This window comes from Nilaparvata lugens, chromosome 3 (assembly GCF_014356525.2).
Source record: "Nilaparvata lugens isolate BPH chromosome 3, ASM1435652v1, whole genome shotgun sequence".
NCBI classification, from domain to species: Eukaryota; Metazoa; Arthropoda; class Insecta; order Hemiptera; family Delphacidae; genus Nilaparvata; species Nilaparvata lugens.
In genome coordinates this window covers 21465067-21485527 of record NC_052506.1, presented here as the reverse complement: position 1 = coordinate 21485527, position 20461 = coordinate 21465067, and the positions used below count along the sequence as shown (strand labels likewise).

The following is a 20461-nucleotide window of genomic DNA, read 5'->3' as shown; positions in this document are numbered from 1 at the left end:
ATAAGCAGAATGAGAATTTAGGTAGCTACAAAGAATAAAATACAAAGAACGCCCTATGCGAAGTTTTCCTTCTTACGAAGTATATCTTCGGTTGTCCTTCTAATTAAATGATATTAATCAATCCAGTAATCATCATGGGATTGAAATTAATGGAAGAACTGGAGATATAGACAGAACATTCTCAAAATGAGTATTTGTTTATTTGGGATAATTTAGATAGCCTACACGGCGGAATCAAATGCTACAATAGAATGAAAAGAATTATGAAATATAATTATTCAATCAAATGCATTCAATCGTATGGTCTTTATTTGATGCTGAAATCACATTGTACTCAAAATGTCTTCCACACATCTCTCTGTGTTCAATGAGGTGGTGGAGAAACCACTACACTGATCATCAAATTAACTAGTAGTTCTGTGAACAGTAGACCTCACGCAGTATTCTCATCCACAAGTACCTGATTGATATGGAAATACAGCAATACACTGGCTTCTCCACACATCTGTGTAATCACTTGTCAGATGATTTATGATGAATAATTCTATAGTCCGATTTTACTCTAATATTGGCGTATGAATAAGGCTTATTTTTCCTTTTATATTATCCTTGAAATGCAAAATTTCCAATAACCTTATTATACGTCGACGCGCAATTAAAAAAGGAACATACCTGTCATGAAAATCTATTACCGCGTTTGCCGTAAATGCGCAACATATAAACATTTAAACATTGAACAGAGAAATGCCAAACCGTCGACTTGAATCTTAGACCTCACTTCGCTCGGTCAATAAGATGATGAGATTCGTCAAATTAATATGATGATGATTTGCGTTTATCATAGCAAATATGGAATAGCCAGTTCTCTGTTTGTATTCAAAGTTCAACTGATTATGCATTGGAACATTCCTTGTTTCTGATTGGTCTACACGATTTTCGACATGTTTATTCATCGGCTTATTATTCCAGTTCTAATTCCAATAATTCTTACTCTTATCAATTCATTTTTTATTCGAATTACACATTTAAATTTGATTTATTTCTCCTCGTTCTGAAAATTAATTTTTATTTTTTTCTATGATCAGTAATTTTCATAATATTTCAGTTGGATCATTCTATCCAAGTCAATGCAACTACTAGTTTTATATAATTATAGTGTCGATACAGTTTGTACAGTCGAATGGGAATAAAACTAGAAATTACAATAATTGCTTCCTCTACATTGAAATATTAGTTTTTCAGAAAACTTCCAGAACATAAATCTAAATAATACAGATAATCTAAATATTGAAGAAATTCAAAACTTAGATTCGAATACAATATAGTCTCAAACTCTCATGCTTTCCACGTAGAACCAGAGCTTGTAAACGCGAATTTATTCACTACGCAAACAAAAACCGTGAGCTGGGATGCTTTTGTGTGTTTGAAACACATGAAACAATTGTGTGACTAATTTTGTAAATGAGGGTGGAATCGAGACCTTGAGAACCCTTCAAGCAGAGTCCTCTTCATACAAAGATTCCTACAATCCCTGCAATACAATTTCCAGTCAACTCTTCAATAACAAAATATAATTGAAAATGTTTTCTCTCAGTTTCCATCATTCAGTTACTCCTGGCTTGGAATTTCATCTATCTAATTTGTTTCTTCTAACACATTATGTTTGTTCTTCAAAATGTTTTTTCTATCAGATAATACAGAGTATTTCTCTAATAGCTAACTTCAATTACGGTATTATAACTATGTAGTAACAGTATTTAGTCAACTATCGACCTTGAATTCAATAATTCTTCAATGGAAACAAATGGAACGAGCAATCAAAGTCGTAGTGAATGAATAATGTAACACATTTGATAAAAGTCAACTTTTTCAATCATTGGTAAAGGAATATCACAGTAGGGGAGGAAAATTTCCAGAAGTAATGCTTCTTCAGGGGCCTGAGCACAAGAGCAATTCATTCAAACTCTCTAGAAATTTCTAAAGCTCATGAAATTGAGTAAACGGAGGAAAATGCTACAACAAACATTTTTGAAATAATGGATGTGAAATCACAGTATGTGATACCAGAGAGAAATCAGTACTTATTCCCTTTAGATCTTCCCTCTGGTGATACACACATACACATTGAAGATATTGTTAAGGATGTGGAATCAATCTAAACCTGAACCTTCAAAAGAGTTCCTCTTGAAAAGTCGATTTTCTTGTAAAGTAGAAGTTTAATTAAAGAGCTCAAGGTTATTGAGCGTCTCACATCATTCGCGAGATTCTCAACCTTCTTCAGTAACTTCTGGCAATTACGATTTGAACTTGGATACTCAAGATAATATGTCGTTAAAACATGATCACTTGCGTAGATATCCAGTTGATTCAATAAAACTAAACTTCAAATATCTAACAATATTCAAGGAAATGACTATTCAAATGTAGGATAAGAATGTATTTTTATGATTCATTGTTTTTTTTTTTAATTTATGATGATTAATATCAATAATAGATGTAATATCGTTACAATGACGATAATTGAATAACTCATTTGCAGAATTGTAATGGCTATCAGTTGATTGATTATTGCATACTCGTTATTACAGTGGTTTAAACTGGAGGATAAGAGTCACTTAGGGAAGTAACGCTTAATGCTTGGAAGTTCAAATATCTATCGCAAAGGACAGGAGTGATGACGAAAGATTTCAGGCTGATAGCAAAACGACCCAATAATAACGTCATTATTTAGAAGAATTGTCATCTGGCAAGTTTCAAGTTCACCTTTCATCACCAACACACGCTGAGCATAGGCGAGGACTCGCTTATCATTATGAATTACTTATAGAATGAAATGTAGTAGAAAAGTTTTGATTCTCCATTTTATTTTATTATCTACGAGAACAATATATTGATATACGGAAATTTCATTATAATGTAATAACAATCGGTTTAGTCATTTTTAAGAAAATCGTGATAGAAATTCAACAAAATCCATTTTTCTTAAGAATACTACGGAGCTCCTGGAATTTTCCCAGATATGAGACTCATGTCAGTTGATAGGGCTTATAAATAGCTATCCAGGGTATAAATTTGAAGAAAATCGTTAGAGCCGTTTTCGAGAAAACCGTGAAAAACATGGTTTTTTAGTCATTATCCGCCATCTTGAATTGAATTTTTTTGAATTTCTTGTTGTCGGATCCTCATGGTATAAGGACCTTAAGTTTAAAATTTCAAGTCAATCGGTTAATTAGGAATTAAGTTATCGTGTTTATTGATTTATACAACAAGTACATCATCAAGAATGATAGAGAGAAAAATAATATAACTTTGTGCTATTCCTCTCCCAAATTTAGATAAGGTTACACTTATATGGATATTTAGGGATAAAGTAAAGTTTTCAATCTCATTCTAATCAAGAGCAATACCTAATGAAACAAAACACTCAATTAGAATAAATGATATATTCAAAGAATTGAGACACCTAATCTAATTATTCATTTAGAATTTTTTTTTCTTTTTATAAGTAACAAATATTAAGGGAAAATAACAATATGAGTTTTAATTGTATATCAGTATTCACGGTACCTAGTTCTAATTTAGCAAGGTCATTCAATCAGAATGGACGATATTAGAGCGTCACAAGATTCACTTGATAATATTTAGTGATTTGGAAAATAATACAGTATTTAGGGCAGGCTCACTGAATTGAACGCGAGAGAAGTAAAAAGTTCTTAATTTTCATTCTATTTCACTATCCAGGTAACTACGATTGGACAATTTACTAGAATGAAGGATACTGAGGAGATTTAAACAATCAAGAGATTTTAGAAGAGTTATTTAAGGATGAAATTCTTTTAAAAGTTCTTTGAAGAAGAACATTTTTTGAAAAGCAGAGGCACGGAGAAGTGGAGAAAAATATGTTGAAGGCCATCTTATCAATACCTCGAGGTCATGGGGAGCCTTCCTTCCCCTGAAATCCTTTCAAGCAGTCGACCATCTCCTGATAGACGTATCCTCTTCCCCTCACTGGCTAAGATGGACGTCAGACAACACTCACTCAACTCATTCATTCATCATTCCATTTCATAAAACTATTCTAAATTCAAAAGTTGCAATTAACGCAAGTCAATTATTCGTTTTCAATTGAATCGTATCGTCTTCGTCTTTCAAGCAGATGAATATCGGGACACCGAGCTTCGCTCGTTATTTATTGATAAACAGAACACAATCCTTAAAAATGATTGGGGAAGGACTAACAGGCACAGCCCAAAACTGTTTCTTCCCTGAATTTTGATTTATACACTATAGATAATCCATAAAGTAGGTTATGTTCCATACACTTGAATTCAGGTTTAATTTTCTGTTCAAACATTTGAAAAAAGAAAATTTCTAATTTAGATTGTTTACAAACCAAATTGAATAACAAAATAACACTCAATAATCACTTAAAACTGTAAAATAATGATTTACTTTGAAAATTCTGATATTCTCTTATTTAGAATGATATACCATGTCATGTAATCAAATCAGATTATTTTGATCAAATCGATTAAAAATTGTAGATTAATATTTCTCGTGAATAAGTTGATTGATTACAAATAGTTGAGCAGCTGAACATAATTCTGTCTCTCTTCCACACAGGCACTCACATCTTCTTTTATCGACAGACGAAGAAATTATCATCTGTCTTTACAAGGATTAATAATTTTTATCCTTTTAATGTCCTTCAGCGAGTTTTCCCAGGGATGAGACCTAGCGCAATCGAATTTTTATATCATAAACCTTCTATTTTCCAAATTTCGTGAGAATCGTTAGAGCCGTTTTCGAGATCCGTTGGACATACATAACCAGATATTCTTATAACCATATACAGAAATTGCTCGCTTAATATAATAGGATTCAGTAAGTCATTACAGAAATGAGTCATAACATCCGGTATTTTATTCGAAGCAAAGAAGCAAGTTTCTTCAAAATTTAAGTTTGAATATCAGGAATTGATTGCTATATTTAAAGCAAGCCATTCACTATTCGACAAGAGTGTTTAACTTTGTTGGTCTACTTGCAGGACCACTAGTCGAATCGTTTCACCACTCACGCTTCGATTTGTTCTCCTACTTCAGTCTAGTTGATGGAAAACAAAGGCTAGTCGGATGTCGGACCTCTAGTTGATTCAACTCATCCGACTAAACTTCCAACATCCTACAACCCCAATCACGGTCCGACCTCCGATCCAACATTGAAAGTTGGACCTCAAGTTCCACAACAAATCGGATAGTGAATGACCTGTTCAAGAGTAATACTGATAAAAAAAAGATCCTCAGGAACGAACAAATCCAAGAATTTATTATCAACTATGGTTGCCTATCAACAGTAACCAATCCAAACCTATTCTGGTACCTGGTTGCTGGGCATTCATTCAATCCTTAGTTGATTAAAAGAGTTTTTGAGAATTCAATTGTCAAGCTCCCGAGAAATAAGAAACAAAAAATATTGAATGTAATGTTAATTCATCTAAATAAAAAATGAAGAAAAGAACTGGCTTATACACGTACGGAATACGAAACTCATGAATGATGCATCATTACGTCTGAACTACTGGACTGATTAACTTGGAATTTTGCATATAGATTCTTCAATTTTCCGAGGCTGGTTATAGGCCTATTTCAAATTCTTCAAGATTTCAGTACGTCAAGTTTTCAGTTTGTCAAGTTCTTAATTAGACCATTGCGGAGAACGGGTTACTTGCTGATCAAGAATGCAATCCTTACAATATAACTCAGCAAAACCTACATAATATAACGAACATTATACCAAACCTCTAACTTCGTTCTCCAAGGGAAAATGGAGCCAGCCAATCAATAAATCAAAATTTTACTCATAGACAAAACACATATGTTCATATATATGTGTTAAATCTCATATATCATATCATATTATATGTGTTCAATCTCTTAACTGTTCAAATCTCCCCAGTGTCCTTCATTCTAGTGAAATGTCCAATCGCAGTCTCCTGGATAGTGAAATAGAATGAAAATTAAGAACTTTTTTACTTCTTTAATTCAGTGAGCCTCCCGTAAATACTATATTATTTTTTGAATCACTAAATATTATCATGTGAATCTTGTGACTCTAATATCGTTCATTCTGATTGAATGATCAATTTATAACGAACAATGTGTAATGTTGTCCGTTATATTATGAGTTGAAACACATAATAAACAATACAAGCAGGAACTTGGACAGTTATTGGATAGACACAAAAATATAACGTAGAATAGGATAAGATATGGAAATTAAGATGATAGTGTTTGTTTGTTTTTGTTCAGCAAAAAGAATATGTAAATCACAATGACTCAGCATTCAGAATTGGCTAAAAGAAATGACTAATATACAGAACATTGAACGATTGGAAAACAGGAAAAAAACTGAGACGTCAAATCTAACAAATCTTAGAACGATTGTCCTTTTTTTAAATTTCAATGAAAGTTCAAGTCTCAGTCAAGAAGTTTGACATTTCCTTAGAAATTCACTGTTCAATTCAAAATACAAGTTATTGAACAAAGAGAATAGTTATTGTAATACTTTATTGATCTATCCTTTTGATTCTTTAATAAAATGACAAGAGTATATTCTCTAGAGTTGTAGTGATTTCTCTAATAAATTATAAATCCCTTATAAATTCTAACAGCAATAACCAGAAATTGGTATGATTGAATTGTAGCAGGTGAAAGAAGTTGATGCAGTTGATGCAGAAGAAAGGAAGTAAAAATACGGTACTTTCAACTGTTTGAAGGGCAGTATAAAAGTTGCCAATCAAAGAGAAAAATAGATTTGAACACATCACCATATTTGGTTCTCTATAAATAACAACTTTCAATTACTTGGAGGTAATTAATTTGAATTGGAGAGAGGATTCCAACCATCTTACTGATGAACTGAGTTTTCATGACTAAAGATTGGCAGGTATTGAACAAGATTCGAATCCAACGTTTAGTTCCAAAAAAAGATGAGTTCCAACAACTTACAATAAAGTTCAATGCCGTCTTTGGATTCAGACAAACGATGAATGAACATAAAATTTGTGATCAAAATCACAAAAATTTCATTCAAAATCATTAAAATTTGTGATCATTATGGAACTCGAGTGAATATTGGGATTATAGTGACAGTAAAACCTCAAATAAATTCAATAGAAAGAGGAAGATTATGTTTCCCACTTGAAAATGCAATGCTACAATCAGTTGGAATTGAATTGGAATTATGTGAACGAAACATACAATTGATGACGGATATCAGAGACCAAAGCAATATCCCTTGAAATATTTTTTCTTAATAATCTCTGTGTAACCGACAAATCTATTCAACAACTTTCCACAACAGTTTTCTTCCAAGACTTCAAGGAAAGCAGTTCCTCAACGTAAACCAGTATCTATTGTTCTGAATGAAAATTTATTTGAAACGAATAATATTTCAATTATTGAAGAAACACCACATGCTCACACGGAGAATACCGTTAGGCGAAATGATAAGATAATGAGGAACACGATGGATATATGAAGAGGACAGACTACAGCTAAAGCAAGGCGAAAGCGAGGCTAGAGTAGAGAGACTCCACTGTTAGTAGGCAACAGAGGAAGGGCAGGCAGAGCCAGAGCCGCGTGTTCACTGTTCAGTTGCATTGCACTCACAAGTTGAGGAGGCATCATGGCGGATTTAGGCTAGCTAGTAGCAAATCAAGTAGCTAATATGCTAAAGGAAATAAAGATAAATAGAAGTTTTACCAAGTTTTGTAGTCTCCCTTGAAGGCTTCAACTCGGTGCGAACTGCGTTGGCTGTTGGCTAACTGGCTGGCAGCAACACGAGGAGAAATTATAATCTACGAATCGAGAAAGACACCACGACGTGAAGAAGGTAGCATGGAATGGAGCGAGAGAGAGGGAATTGAGTGAGGAGGCAAGGAGAACACTGCTAGCGAACGTCAAAGCTGCTCTCCATCCCACAGCACATAGCACGAAGGGAGGGCATGAACGGGTCTACGCTTCGTGCGACTTCGGCTACACTCGGCAACCTTCGGCCTCTCCGACGAGCATGACCTTCTTGCCACGGTCACTAACACACTTCCACTCCACTGTTTTCTCTCTTTCCAACTTGAATCCGTTCGCATAAAATTCAACTAATTGACACACTCGAATCAAATCCAAACTAATCGAAACTGCTACACAATACCAAACTCAACAACTATCCATGGAAACTGTTGAAGAAATCATTGAAATCTAGAGATTGTTACGCAAGAAGGCAAGGAAACGCTCCTAGCTCCACACTAGTACTAGTTCAACTTTCAACGTGGCAGCTGAGCTGTGCCTGTGATAGATTAATCGTCATAGATTCTCCATTCTCCACACTTCAAACTCAGAACAACACGTAGCCCCCAGGAAAGTCACTGGAACTCACCCCAGCAAAGCAAGATCCAAGTGATGAAATCGAATCCATTGGCAGCTAAATAAAACTAATTAAATTAGTGGAATCTGGAATGAAATCTGAATTATTCAACTGATTATTGTTTGATGCATCCATTGTTCTAAATAGTGGCTGGTAACTTCTTTATATTGATTTTCCCAATAAATATTTGATTAGTTCAATAATCTGAACAAATATATTTAGGAATGAGATTCTGTTCAAATTTATAATGGAAACACGTTGCTGAATCAAGGTTTAGAATCAAGGATTTTCAAATATTGTTCACTCCTTCATTTTTTGCATTATCATACAACGTGATTCATCGCTCCATTTACTTGATTCTAATCCATCCATGCTTCACTTCCGAGTTTGGTCTATTGTCTTCTAATTAAAACAATATTAATCCACTGAACTCTGATTGAATACATGAAGGCTTTTCTGATTGAAGTCAGATTCATAAAATTCATTAAATTCTGATTGAATCCATCAATGCTTTCCCAGTTTTGACGATTGGCTTCCGATTAGATCGGATGGGAATAAACTTCTAATTGTAGGAAATTTGGATTGTTTAAATAGAATAACCAAACTTCATCTGATTCGATTTTTATGATCCATTCAAAACAATCACTGATATTCGCCCTGACCTCCAAAAATTCCTCTAATTACTTCTTATCAATTCATCTGTTACACCTTCAGTGTATAGAAATACCAAATTATTTTTTATTCTAAGATTGTTATTCAATGCAGAATGCTTCTTTCAAGAGTAATCAATCATTCGATTATGATTCCTTCATTCAAATGTATCATGTTGAATCGACTTGCCTCCATGAATTGAATATAGAAAGAATGAAATGTACTTACTTTTCTAATGGATTAAGTACAGGGAAAAATCTCCGGCTAGCCACCTTTGAGAAAATCACTTCTTTCTACTAGTATTACAAAATCATTTCTGGGAAATGTCTTCAATTGGAATTCATTCACATTTGCTAGGATATCTATTTTTTTGCTAGATCTCAAATCAAATTATTTTTTCCAATTTGTCTAATGACAATATTCTAATTCATAAAATCAAATTCCATTAATCATTTTTTTACTTCTAAACCAAAATTTAACATTTCTTTAATTCAATTTGATCAATCATAAATATCATGAATTGCACAATCAATTATATTGGATATATTACGGTAACAATTTGCAGAACAATCAATAAACTTGATATTTGAGAATAATATTAATCCCTAATCACATACTAATATAGTACTAACAACATACTAATCACTAATGGGGATGAAAAACTTATATATAAGTTACTGAAGATTAAAACCGTGTGGCACTGGCTTACACGAATTGTGAGTTCTGCTGGATCATTCAATTTGCTAATTCAACTGGATCATTGAACTGGATTTTCCATTATCATCAAACGTAATTTTGATTAGAATCAAAAATAATGGAAAACAGGGAATGAAGAGACATCTAAAAATAGTCAGAGCAATTCAAATGTCGAGTTTAGAATATATTCGATCGAGAGGCAATTTGGAAATTCCTGGTTTCAAATTGGAAATTTTAGTTTCAATTCTAACCTTGACATCCAAGGTGAAAAAGGAAGTACACACTTTACAATTGACAACAATGTTCCATTTTCTAATAAAATAGTTTCCAACAATGAATCATAGTGATAACATCAGGAGAGTTTCGATAGAATTTCAGTTGAAACACGCTTCTAATATAATTATTCTATTTAGCTTTTTGTAAAAACACATATCCACAAATTTCCATCAAATTTTTAAAGATAGAATGCATTTGATTAACAAAAACTGGTTTCAGTTCATACTTTTCAACCTGACTTCAGATCTAATTGTTTTTTATTCATTAATCATTAATGCGTCGTTCGTAAAGGTGAATGGGTACACCATGCACTCACTCTGTTCTATTGGACGATTTCTTTCTACTACAATCGTATGACACATTCAAAAGAAGAGATATTGACAAAAAGTCAAATTGAATCGATAAATTTAAAATCATAGTACATTAATATGTACTATATTAACTATATGTACTGAATTTATTAATAATAACTAGACTATTATTATTACATTCATAAGCACGCTTTTGCTTTCAAAAAAGGGGCACTTTTATGCAACATTCATTTCATCTTTTCATGACTATTTATGAACTTGCGCACAATGTACGCGCAGTGTCAAGAAGGACAGATTTTTGCATTCTCTTCAGCACCTCGTTTACCAAGTCAATACTTCGACAGGTTTCCACAACTGACTTGAGTATCAGGCCATTGACTGTTATTACAATTGGAAGTATTATCACTGTATCCAGCCCATACATTTCCTTCAGCTCAAATGATAGCTCCTGGTATTTTCTGAGTTTCTCACCTCTGGTCTTCTGAGCATTCTCATCCGAAGGTACAGCGATATCAATTATATAAGCCCTCTTTTCCAGCTGATCCAATACTAGGATGTCAGGCTTGTTGTGTACTACTCGCCTGTCCGTAATCATTTGGACATCCCAGAAGATCTTGACGTGATTGAACTCAACCAGAGGAGGAGGCTGATAGTTATAGTAAGGGGGGACCTCTGCAATATTCCCAAACTTGATCTGCAGCTCCAAGTGCACAATTTTTGCCACATTGTTATGGCGTAACATATACTCTCTTGGGGCTAGCACTGAGCAACCATATACGTTATGCTGGATACTTTCTACTGCAATGTCGCACATCCTGCATTAGTCACTGATGGTTCTGTCTCCCATTATATGCCTCCTATAAGCATTTGTTGCTATCACTTGATCTTGAATCGCCGCCTGTACAGTCTCTGGAAACAAACTTCCCACTGTCAGCCCCATACAAGACAGCTCTTGACTTATTGTCTCCGAATTCAGGTACCCATAAAACCGTCCGTGTTATTGATGTATGTCTAGAACAGTATTACATCGAACCTTGAAATTCAACCATACGAACCCAATTGAGAATAGAATTGCAATTTGGTGAAGAATTCCTCTGTTACTATAAGAATATTGGCAAAAACACTTGCTGAATACACAGGGGCGCCATTTAGGGGGGGGGGTTGTCTAGGCCTCCCCCCAAGGATCAGATAAATAATGAAAATGCGGGTCTATCTACACGAATCCTTAGAATCTAATATTGGTTTAATACTTTTTTTTAAACAGCAGTAGTATAATTAGTATCATCAACAATGTAGAACAATTGCCTTGAAAAAATGGCTACGGAGAAATAAAGAATATATTTTTCTCTGTGATATAGTTGAAGCTCATAAATATAAATGGGTACAATTGATTAGGACACAATAAGTAAGTTATTGCATAGATTGCAACGTGAAAATTAGCAAGTTGCATGATTTCACAGTGAAAGCAAAAGAAAGGGCACAATCATACAATCAAAAAATGTACAGAGTTGGTGAGAATAATGGGAACAGCCCAATGCCTTTTTAGCTTTCTAACTGGAAGTTATATTCCAATTGGAATAATATGATCCACAATAAAATCGTTAAAATTGTCATTGTTAAAGAAAAATTTATATGTTTCCATGATTTTCAACAGCTCTGTCTCAGTGTATCCCTACTATTGGGCCTCTCTGTATATTTCTAATAAATATTCCATTGTTTAATCTATAACTACTAATAATATATAAATGATTGTATTGATACTTGAACCACATTTGTATAAAACTGAAAAAAGGAAACATATAATAACATCTTCGAATGTAATATTTATGAGGAAAACCCTAGGACCTTCCATCATTTGAGGGTATTCCATACCCTCCCCTCATACCTCCTGGTTTTTGCCCCCCCCCCTAGTAGTTTGATGAAATGGCGCACTGTGAATACAACACAATTTTTTAACTCTACAAATTAAGCTGTCTCAACTTAATGAATTACCAAAATTTATTTTCAAAGTAATTAATACCAAAAATTAAGTTCTATGATCATTCCTCTTAGGAGAATAACACATTGAGTGTTGACTGTATTGTGATTACTACTAACTCACTAATTTGTTTCTTATCTCGTATTTCAGTGAATTTCACAAAAATATTACAATGGTCAACGATTTTCATTAATGCTGTTTATTTTCCTATGGAGCCATGCATTCTAGTTCTGAATGCTTTTTCAACCATATGACTAACATTTTCAAGGAATTGATTATTTTCAAATCATAAAATCCATCACGTTTAGTGGAGAATACATTTCCACAATTATGCACTAATGAGTTAGAAATGCATTTCCACATTCTCCATCAATTTGATAACTTTCAGAAAGTCCTTCAAGTAATATTATGTGAACATATTTAATAGATTTTTTGACAGAGGCATGAGTAGAAACTTCTTACTCAGGAAAGGAGAGAACAGCAATTTTCTTATAGTTATTACATTATAATGAAAAAAGACTTCAATGACCTAGAAAAAGAATTAGCTGGTAGTTCTCTTCCATATAATCTACAAAGGATAGCAGGATGTTGGACAATATATTCCAATTGAATTTGCTTTGTGAAAAAGTGCTCAATCTCTTTCACTCTGAACTTCTGATCTCTCAAAATAGGGTCTCACCCCACCCCAGATGAGAGAGAGAGAGAAACAAGAGTCTCAAGTCTCATACATTCAAAGCCGTTTCTCCTATATTATTATTCACTGTCCTCTTCTGCTGTAAGTTGGGATGATAGTATAATACAAACAAGGAAGCAGTACGCAAACATGCAAACCGATTCAAACTTATTTCATTCAATTGTCTTCAATAAAAAAAGATTCCTTGAATAATCAATGAGATTCACTGGTGGAGTTCATAGTAAAATCAATTACTCCTAGACACCCAGTTGATACATTGAATTCTTTCTGAATAATAGCCTATAGTACATGGAATAGAGTAAAAAATATGTTTATTGGTAAATAGAACATAGCCTACATAATCAATTATCTTCATCCTTGATGTCTTATCCTGTTCAATTTTCTTGCTAAAGGAGGATCATCTAGAAACCTAGCTAACAGTTTTCAGTAATGGATACCATGTGAATAGCAAGTGAAATCAACTAATTTATTCAACTGCAATCAGTTTCCGTCTGGAAGACGTTTTAGTTGCACGAGCGAAGCGAGTTCCTACTTTTGACTTTAGACTCGAGTCGTCCGTTTGTGGGTTTGTTTGTATGTTCGACGATTACTTTCGAATGCTTTCATCAATCAACTTCATATTATTTCCAACACATAATATTCTTTAATCCATTATACAGATCGAGTTCGTTGGTCAACAAAATTGACACATTCCTTCGTTTTTTTTTTTGAGGATATAACAGGATAACATTATTGAAGTGAATAAGAAAAAATGTAATTTATCATTACAAATCAGCTGTCAGGTGGATTATTAATTGCATGCAATCACATCATCATCCGTCTCATTACTCACGCACAAGCCAAAAGCTTATGTGGGGATCATCCTCATAAGAGGACAAAGATGCAACTTGAACTAATCCTCTTGACTTTCCACTGTTTTCAATTGAACTGCTGACATAATATCAGCGGCATTTTGGTCGAGTTCTCCGAGGGCTAACTAGTTTAAATCAGAAGAGCTGTAATTATTGTAGCATTAAAGCTGTTTAGAAATCAATGAAGAGCAAATATACTGCGAGATTGCCAAATGTATTCCCACAAAACAGCGACAGTGGACACTGAAAATACAACTCCCATAAGTTCTAATTAAACTATTCACATTCAGGCTGGTCAAGCGAGTATGAATAATCCCATTACAAGTAATAGGAATTATATTTTCACTGTTCACTGACACTGTTTTGTGGGAATCCAGCTTAATAAGATTGTCAATTCAACGTCTTTCTTTGTGCCTGCATACGAATGCGATGAGCTAAACATACACATGTACATAACAGTCCCAATTAAATATAATTCAATTTATAATTTTCAACTAGTAGTTCTGTGAACAGTAGACCTCGAGCAGTTATAACCACAGTCTCCTCTAATACTGTCCATCAGAGTAAATTCTGTCCTGTCCTGTCGTGTCGACGAGATATCGGTGTATAAACGACTAATGGGTGTTTGGGTTGTTGTATCGACAATGCTAATCATTTGATGTAAACAGCTATGCTGCTATCATCAAAAGCTTACCGAGTAGAAAGCAAAGAAAAGTCGGGAGAGAATACTATGCTACTTCAAGTTATCAATTATTGCATGTCTCACTGCATGCAATTAATAGTCCATACAGCAGCTGTGCTTTCAATAAGTTACATTGAGATATTGAATTGCATGCAATGCATAATCCACTCGACAGCTGATTTATGATGAATAATTCTATAGTCTGATTTTTACGGTAATATTGGCGTTCGAAGGAGACTCATTTTCCTTTTATATTATCCTTGAAATGCAAAATTTCCATAAACCTCGTATATACGTCGACGCGAAATTAAAAAAGGAACATACCTGTCAAAGTTCATGAAAATCTATTGCTGCGTTTCGCCGTAAATGCAGAACATAAAAACATAAATAAAGAGAAATGCAAAACCATCGACTTGAATCTTAGACCTCACTTCGCTCGGTCAATTATATTTCATTGCTCATTGAAGTAACATACTAATAACACATTACAATCCTGAAATATAAATCAGGGATGAACACCTATTCAAAAAAGTTTTCATTGCTTGGAGAAGGGTGAGTCGTCAACACATGGGTTTTGTCGACATGATGACGATAAAAAGGGGTGTTGGATGAATATGTGATCACCTGCTTACATACTCGCTAAGAGCTTTTCACTTCTAGAAAATTCTCGACACTGCGTTCGCTCTACGACCCTAGATATGTATCGCTTTGTTCGGAAAAATTAGTGTTTTAATAGCTATGAAAGACGGAAGGGAAACTATACTCTGTGAATTTACAAAGAAAAGTCAGCGTAAAAATGTTGAATAGTCCTGAAAGCCAGTAAAGTGTTGTGTGTATGAATGGGGAGGAATGAAACATAATTATACTCTTCCCATTAAAACTCAATCTATATTTCTTTGGAGCACCAGACTGACCTATTGCAAAGTCCCTTTCATTGAATCGAGCCTAAAATTTGCAATGATTTGCCAAAAGAGTTGAAGAAATTTATGATTTGAGTATGGTTGAAAGTGTGAGAAGCGATATATCCAAGTATGTCGACAAGTATATTTATGAAGATGGAAGTACGAATTTCGATCTGATAATGACAGTATTATAGAATATTTATACTCCATATTAACTCGTTTCGCTTCTTATGCCAGCCGTCCTATAGAAATCTAAATTATTCTCAAATGTAAACGGAGAACTTAATAGTGTAATGGCAAAAATCTCAAGAGATTCAGGTTGAATACGAAGAAATAGGGGTGAATCAGCTCTACAGACATGAATATGATTCATGTTCGGAAGTTCGGAATAGTTGCTCAATGTTTGCGTAATAAGATTATAAGAATCATATAAGACAATTTGAATCATCTACAATGAAGTCTACAATGGAAGAAATAAATAAAATTTGAGTCTATAATTCGTTAGTGGTATTCCTTTATCATCGAGGAATTTTTACACATTTTATAACTGGAAAATTGAGCAACCAACTGATTGAATGAAGTAAATCATTCATGGAATGGAATTGGAAATTCATTACCAATAAAATTTGTTGACTGCTTCTTTTATTGATTACCTTGTCCATTAATCCATCAACTATGATAACGACTTGACAGTAAAAGCATAGTTTCTTCAACGTTTTCCATGACGAAGCAGTGTGATTACCACGTTGGAGTATAATTTCAAAGGTTTTGAGCACAAAACAGTGATTCTGGATTTCCTGCCTCCTCATACATTCGCACCTATAGTGAGATTCACGTTATACATTCAGCAGCATCTGATTGAAATTAGTTTGCTATCCTTGTCTGTCATCATACCTGCAAAAAAATCAGATACCTACTTCCACTCTTCTCCAACTCCACACCGTTGCTGAATTGTTTGTAGACTATGTAAAAATTTGATAATTATATCTCAATAATAAAAATGTATTATTGAATAAAAATAATCAAATTCTTGACAAATACAAAATATTTTTAAAATGTTTTAATATTTTAATCAGATGTTACCAGGATAACTTCTATCACAGCTATATAGAAGGCGGTGGGAAAGGAAAATTAGCAACAATGAGTTCCTATCATTTCCACTGACATCATGACGTGAATTCCAATCGGCATATTAGCAGTCTCAGGCCCGATTGCACAAAAGCCGGTTGAATTTTAACCGTGATTAACCTTACGATAACCAATATTTTAAAAACGCCAAGACGGCTTCTCTGATTGGTTCTCGTGGAATAAATCACGGTTAAAATTTAACCGGCTTTTGTGCAACCGGCACTCAGAGGGAAATCGTTTGAAAGCTCCACTTGACCATTTCCTATTGAACATTGAGATACACGATATTCGTTATGATTAGTAGGGGGTCTGGTTAGGAGGAGGAGGAGGAGGAGGAGGAGGAGGTTGAAATCTTTTTTTCATAAAAGACTCAAGTGATAAAATAGCAATAAAATACTTGGTGAAAAAATGTATTGTTCAAAATTATTCAATTACAGTGTTCAATCTGGTGTTCAACCTGTGATTCATGATGGAAGTTTCTCAGGGGGTTTTTCTCTTGCTCGATCATTGGATATTCAAGTCGGTTTTAGTGCATTTGAGGATGTCAGGATTAAAAGTAGCTGAATCTGATTTTAGCTCATTTTTCACAGCAGTTCTTATACATAAACGAGTTGCCATATTAAAACTAACCTAGTCCTGTAATGTAATAGAAAGGGACATCTAAAGTGTCATAGAAAAGGACATTTTCAATGGAAACATAATTTTGTATTCTAATAACTGCAGCTTCGATGCAAAAATGACAAATTATTTTTTTATCAAATTATACGTATTCTAGCTTTAACTTTGAAATGAAATGAAAATGTTTTATTGGCAGAAATATAAAATTACAACATTTTAGTAATACATAATAAAAGCAATACAAATTTTACAACATGGGAAAATACTATTACAAAATAAAATGCTATGCCAATTGAGTATTTGCATCTCGAGGTACTAAACCTGTTTGAGACAGGTCTCCATTCCTATTCAGAAGAGCCTCTGCAGCAATATTTTTCAAAAAGTACATTTCATTGGAATACACAAAGACCTTAAAGATGCATAGACTCACATGCAGCGCTACTGTCGCACTTGGAATTGAAATCGGCCATTGAGGGGGCAACCTATAAGATTATTACATACCAATGCCTTTGTAATCTATAATATTACAAACATTAGATATAATATATCGTGCTAAAATAACCCAATGGCGGCCTTCAATTGAGGAGTTTGATGAAAGAAGGGCCCATGCGCAAAAACCATGTTTTGAGCAAAACGCTGTCAAAGATTTCAAAGTGATTTATAGGAAACTATTATCTTGTGTATCAATTGGTATTCTAGTTAAATGGAACTTCAAAGTTTAATTTGTCTAGTAATTGTGCTACAATAACTGAGAATTACTTCCTACATTGTTCAATATGGAATAAAAAACATTACAAACAGAGGCCTTTCTTCCATCAAAGTGATTTTTTTTAGGAAATGTTCCAAATGAAGTAAATCACAACTAGGATTTTTCATTCTTATTTATTGATATGGAATGAACTTTCAATAGGAAAAAATATTTTTAAAGAAAAAAGCAAACATTTTAACCTAATTAACCTACTTTTTCAAACAAAATAACACTATCAAAATGGGTTTCAGGAACTGAAATGGATTGGGTCCACCAATGTCAGAATAACTTTTGTAACCAAGAACAGTCCCAAATGTTAAGTAAACAATTTTCACGTATTTTTGACTCAATTTTATCATGTATTTTTGCGAACACTCCGATTTACAACAATTATTATTATTTGTTGCAAACGTGCATGCCTAAATACCATGTAGGAGTAGAGAGCCTATGTAACCTAGAAACCACGTTCAAACGCTTGACACTGCCTTCTTAAAATTGTTGTCGCATCGTTCAGAAAAAACATAGAGGCATGAAATTTTGTAGACTTATAGAAAAAATGGCAGCTAATTCAAAAAGCACTTTGACGGAAAAAGGGCCTAAAGTTCTTAGTGCCATTTTTCCATCAAACTCCTCAATTTCAAGTAAGAGCTATCATTGGGAAGGCATAGGCATTGTGGGTCTATATCTCTTCAAGGTCTTTGGGAATACAGAAAACAATACTTGAGGTGGGTGTCATTCATATGTGCGATACTTCAAATGAGCGAGTATCATTTGATCTGGAGGATCTCAGATGAGCGAGATTTCAGTTCGTCTGGTTCCCGTTACTTTGTGAATACAGTATCGTATTATAACGTACCGTATTCGTATGATAACGTATTAATCGCTGGATTGATACTCTATCCTGAACAAAACATTTTTAATAATATTAACATATTGTCATTTGAAGACAAAACCTAAGCTTCCTAACCTTTAAACCCTAATGAAACAGAGCCTAATTGAAAATTATAATTTGCAACGGTGTAGTTGCCTACTCTCCTTGTGTATCAGACTGCAAAGTAAATACGATGCTGTGAGAATGTGCAAACTGAACGGCACAACGTTCCACTTGTTTCAGTTTGTCTGGAATAGGCACTCGCATATCGGAGATCTCGCAAATCTGAGGTACTCCCTTGAGGTTAGGCGAAGTGGTCATATTGAAGGCACGAATAAGGTGGCTATTCACTATCCGACTGGTGGTCCAGCAATGTTGGTCCGACCACTAGTCGGATCTTTCACCACTCACGCTCCGACTGGTTGTCCACGAGTTAGTCCAGCATTCCCACTAACGTTCCAACTCGACTCTGACTAGGCACCTGACCTTGGGATGTCGAATGTGTTGGACCTCCAATCGATCCAACTCGTCCGGATAGACATCCAACATTCAACCCAACATCAACAACCCCATTAAAGGTCCGACGTTGACTCCAACATTGAATGTTGGACCTCAAGTTCGACAACAAATCGGATAGTGATTTATTGCTCAACCTGCTCAACTTTATTGAGCAACCTACTCAAGACTCAAGAGTCATATATATTAAATATTCTCAGGAACGAACATAGCTAAGAATATCAACAATGATTGCCTATCAGCAGGAACCAATCCAAACTATTCTAGTATCAGGTTGGTCGCTTTTGGTTTGTCATTCTCCAGTCTCCAACCGTTTTTGGATTAAAATTCACTTGAAGAGCTCAATAGAACTACGAGTTTAAGCCATAATTTGAATACCGAAATTTCTTCCCTATACTTTCATATGAAATTACCTTATTTCAGTAGAGCCTGATATCTAGTTGCAATCTCTTTGCAAAAGCGGAGGATGGTGTGAAACTTCTATTAATCTATAATACATTGTAAGAGTATTATTCATCTATAAAATACCCTCAATCGACAATTTTAAAATATAAAAAGATTTCCTTTTAGATTGAAATATTTGCCACATGCATTTGCTTCTGAAAAAACTGAGTTCACTTGTGCGACATTGTTATGCTAATTGTTCCACTATAATAAGCTCACCCTCTATACTATCAAAACTAAAAAAACAAATAGAACCAAGGTACTATTTATAAGTAAAGAGGGCTTCAACCTTGTATTCTTATTGGAGGTCAGTAATTATTCATGATAATGCTGATGAAATACAATAATTCAAATTCCTTTTATTTCCAGAAAGTACATTTCACGATATATTCCCCTGAAACTGAAAATTACTCCTCTAATATGGAACTCCTCTAAGTCCGTGTTTAGAGGAGGAGTCAATACAACAATAGGTACAATATAGAAGAAAGAAGTAGTTGACTTTCTACAGCTGTAGTTCACAAGCATAAGCTATTCAAACATATTTACATACAATAATATCAACACATAAAACAATTGAAAGGAATGTAATCTCATATTCTTAAATATATATCCAATAATAATAGAAATAGATTCAATACAGTGGACAAAAATTGATTGCTCCCTTTTTGTCATAG

At 34.0% G+C, this 20461-nt stretch overlaps 1 protein-coding gene across 6 annotated transcripts in view; it reads right to left on the bottom strand.

Annotated features, from left to right (window-relative positions):
* Nucleotides 1-20461, bottom strand: part of LOC111064391 — a 125194-nt gene that overhangs the window by 94468 nt on the left and 10265 nt on the right. The window contains exon 1 of one of the 6 annotated variants that reach the window (XM_039423283.1): nucleotides 7764-8242. The exons of the other annotated variants lie outside the window; for them this stretch is intronic. The gene's annotated coding sequence lies outside the window, so the exon portion shown is untranslated. Of the gene's footprint in view, nucleotides 1-7763; nucleotides 8243-20461 lie in introns of those variants that run through there. 6 annotated transcript variants of the gene reach the window in all.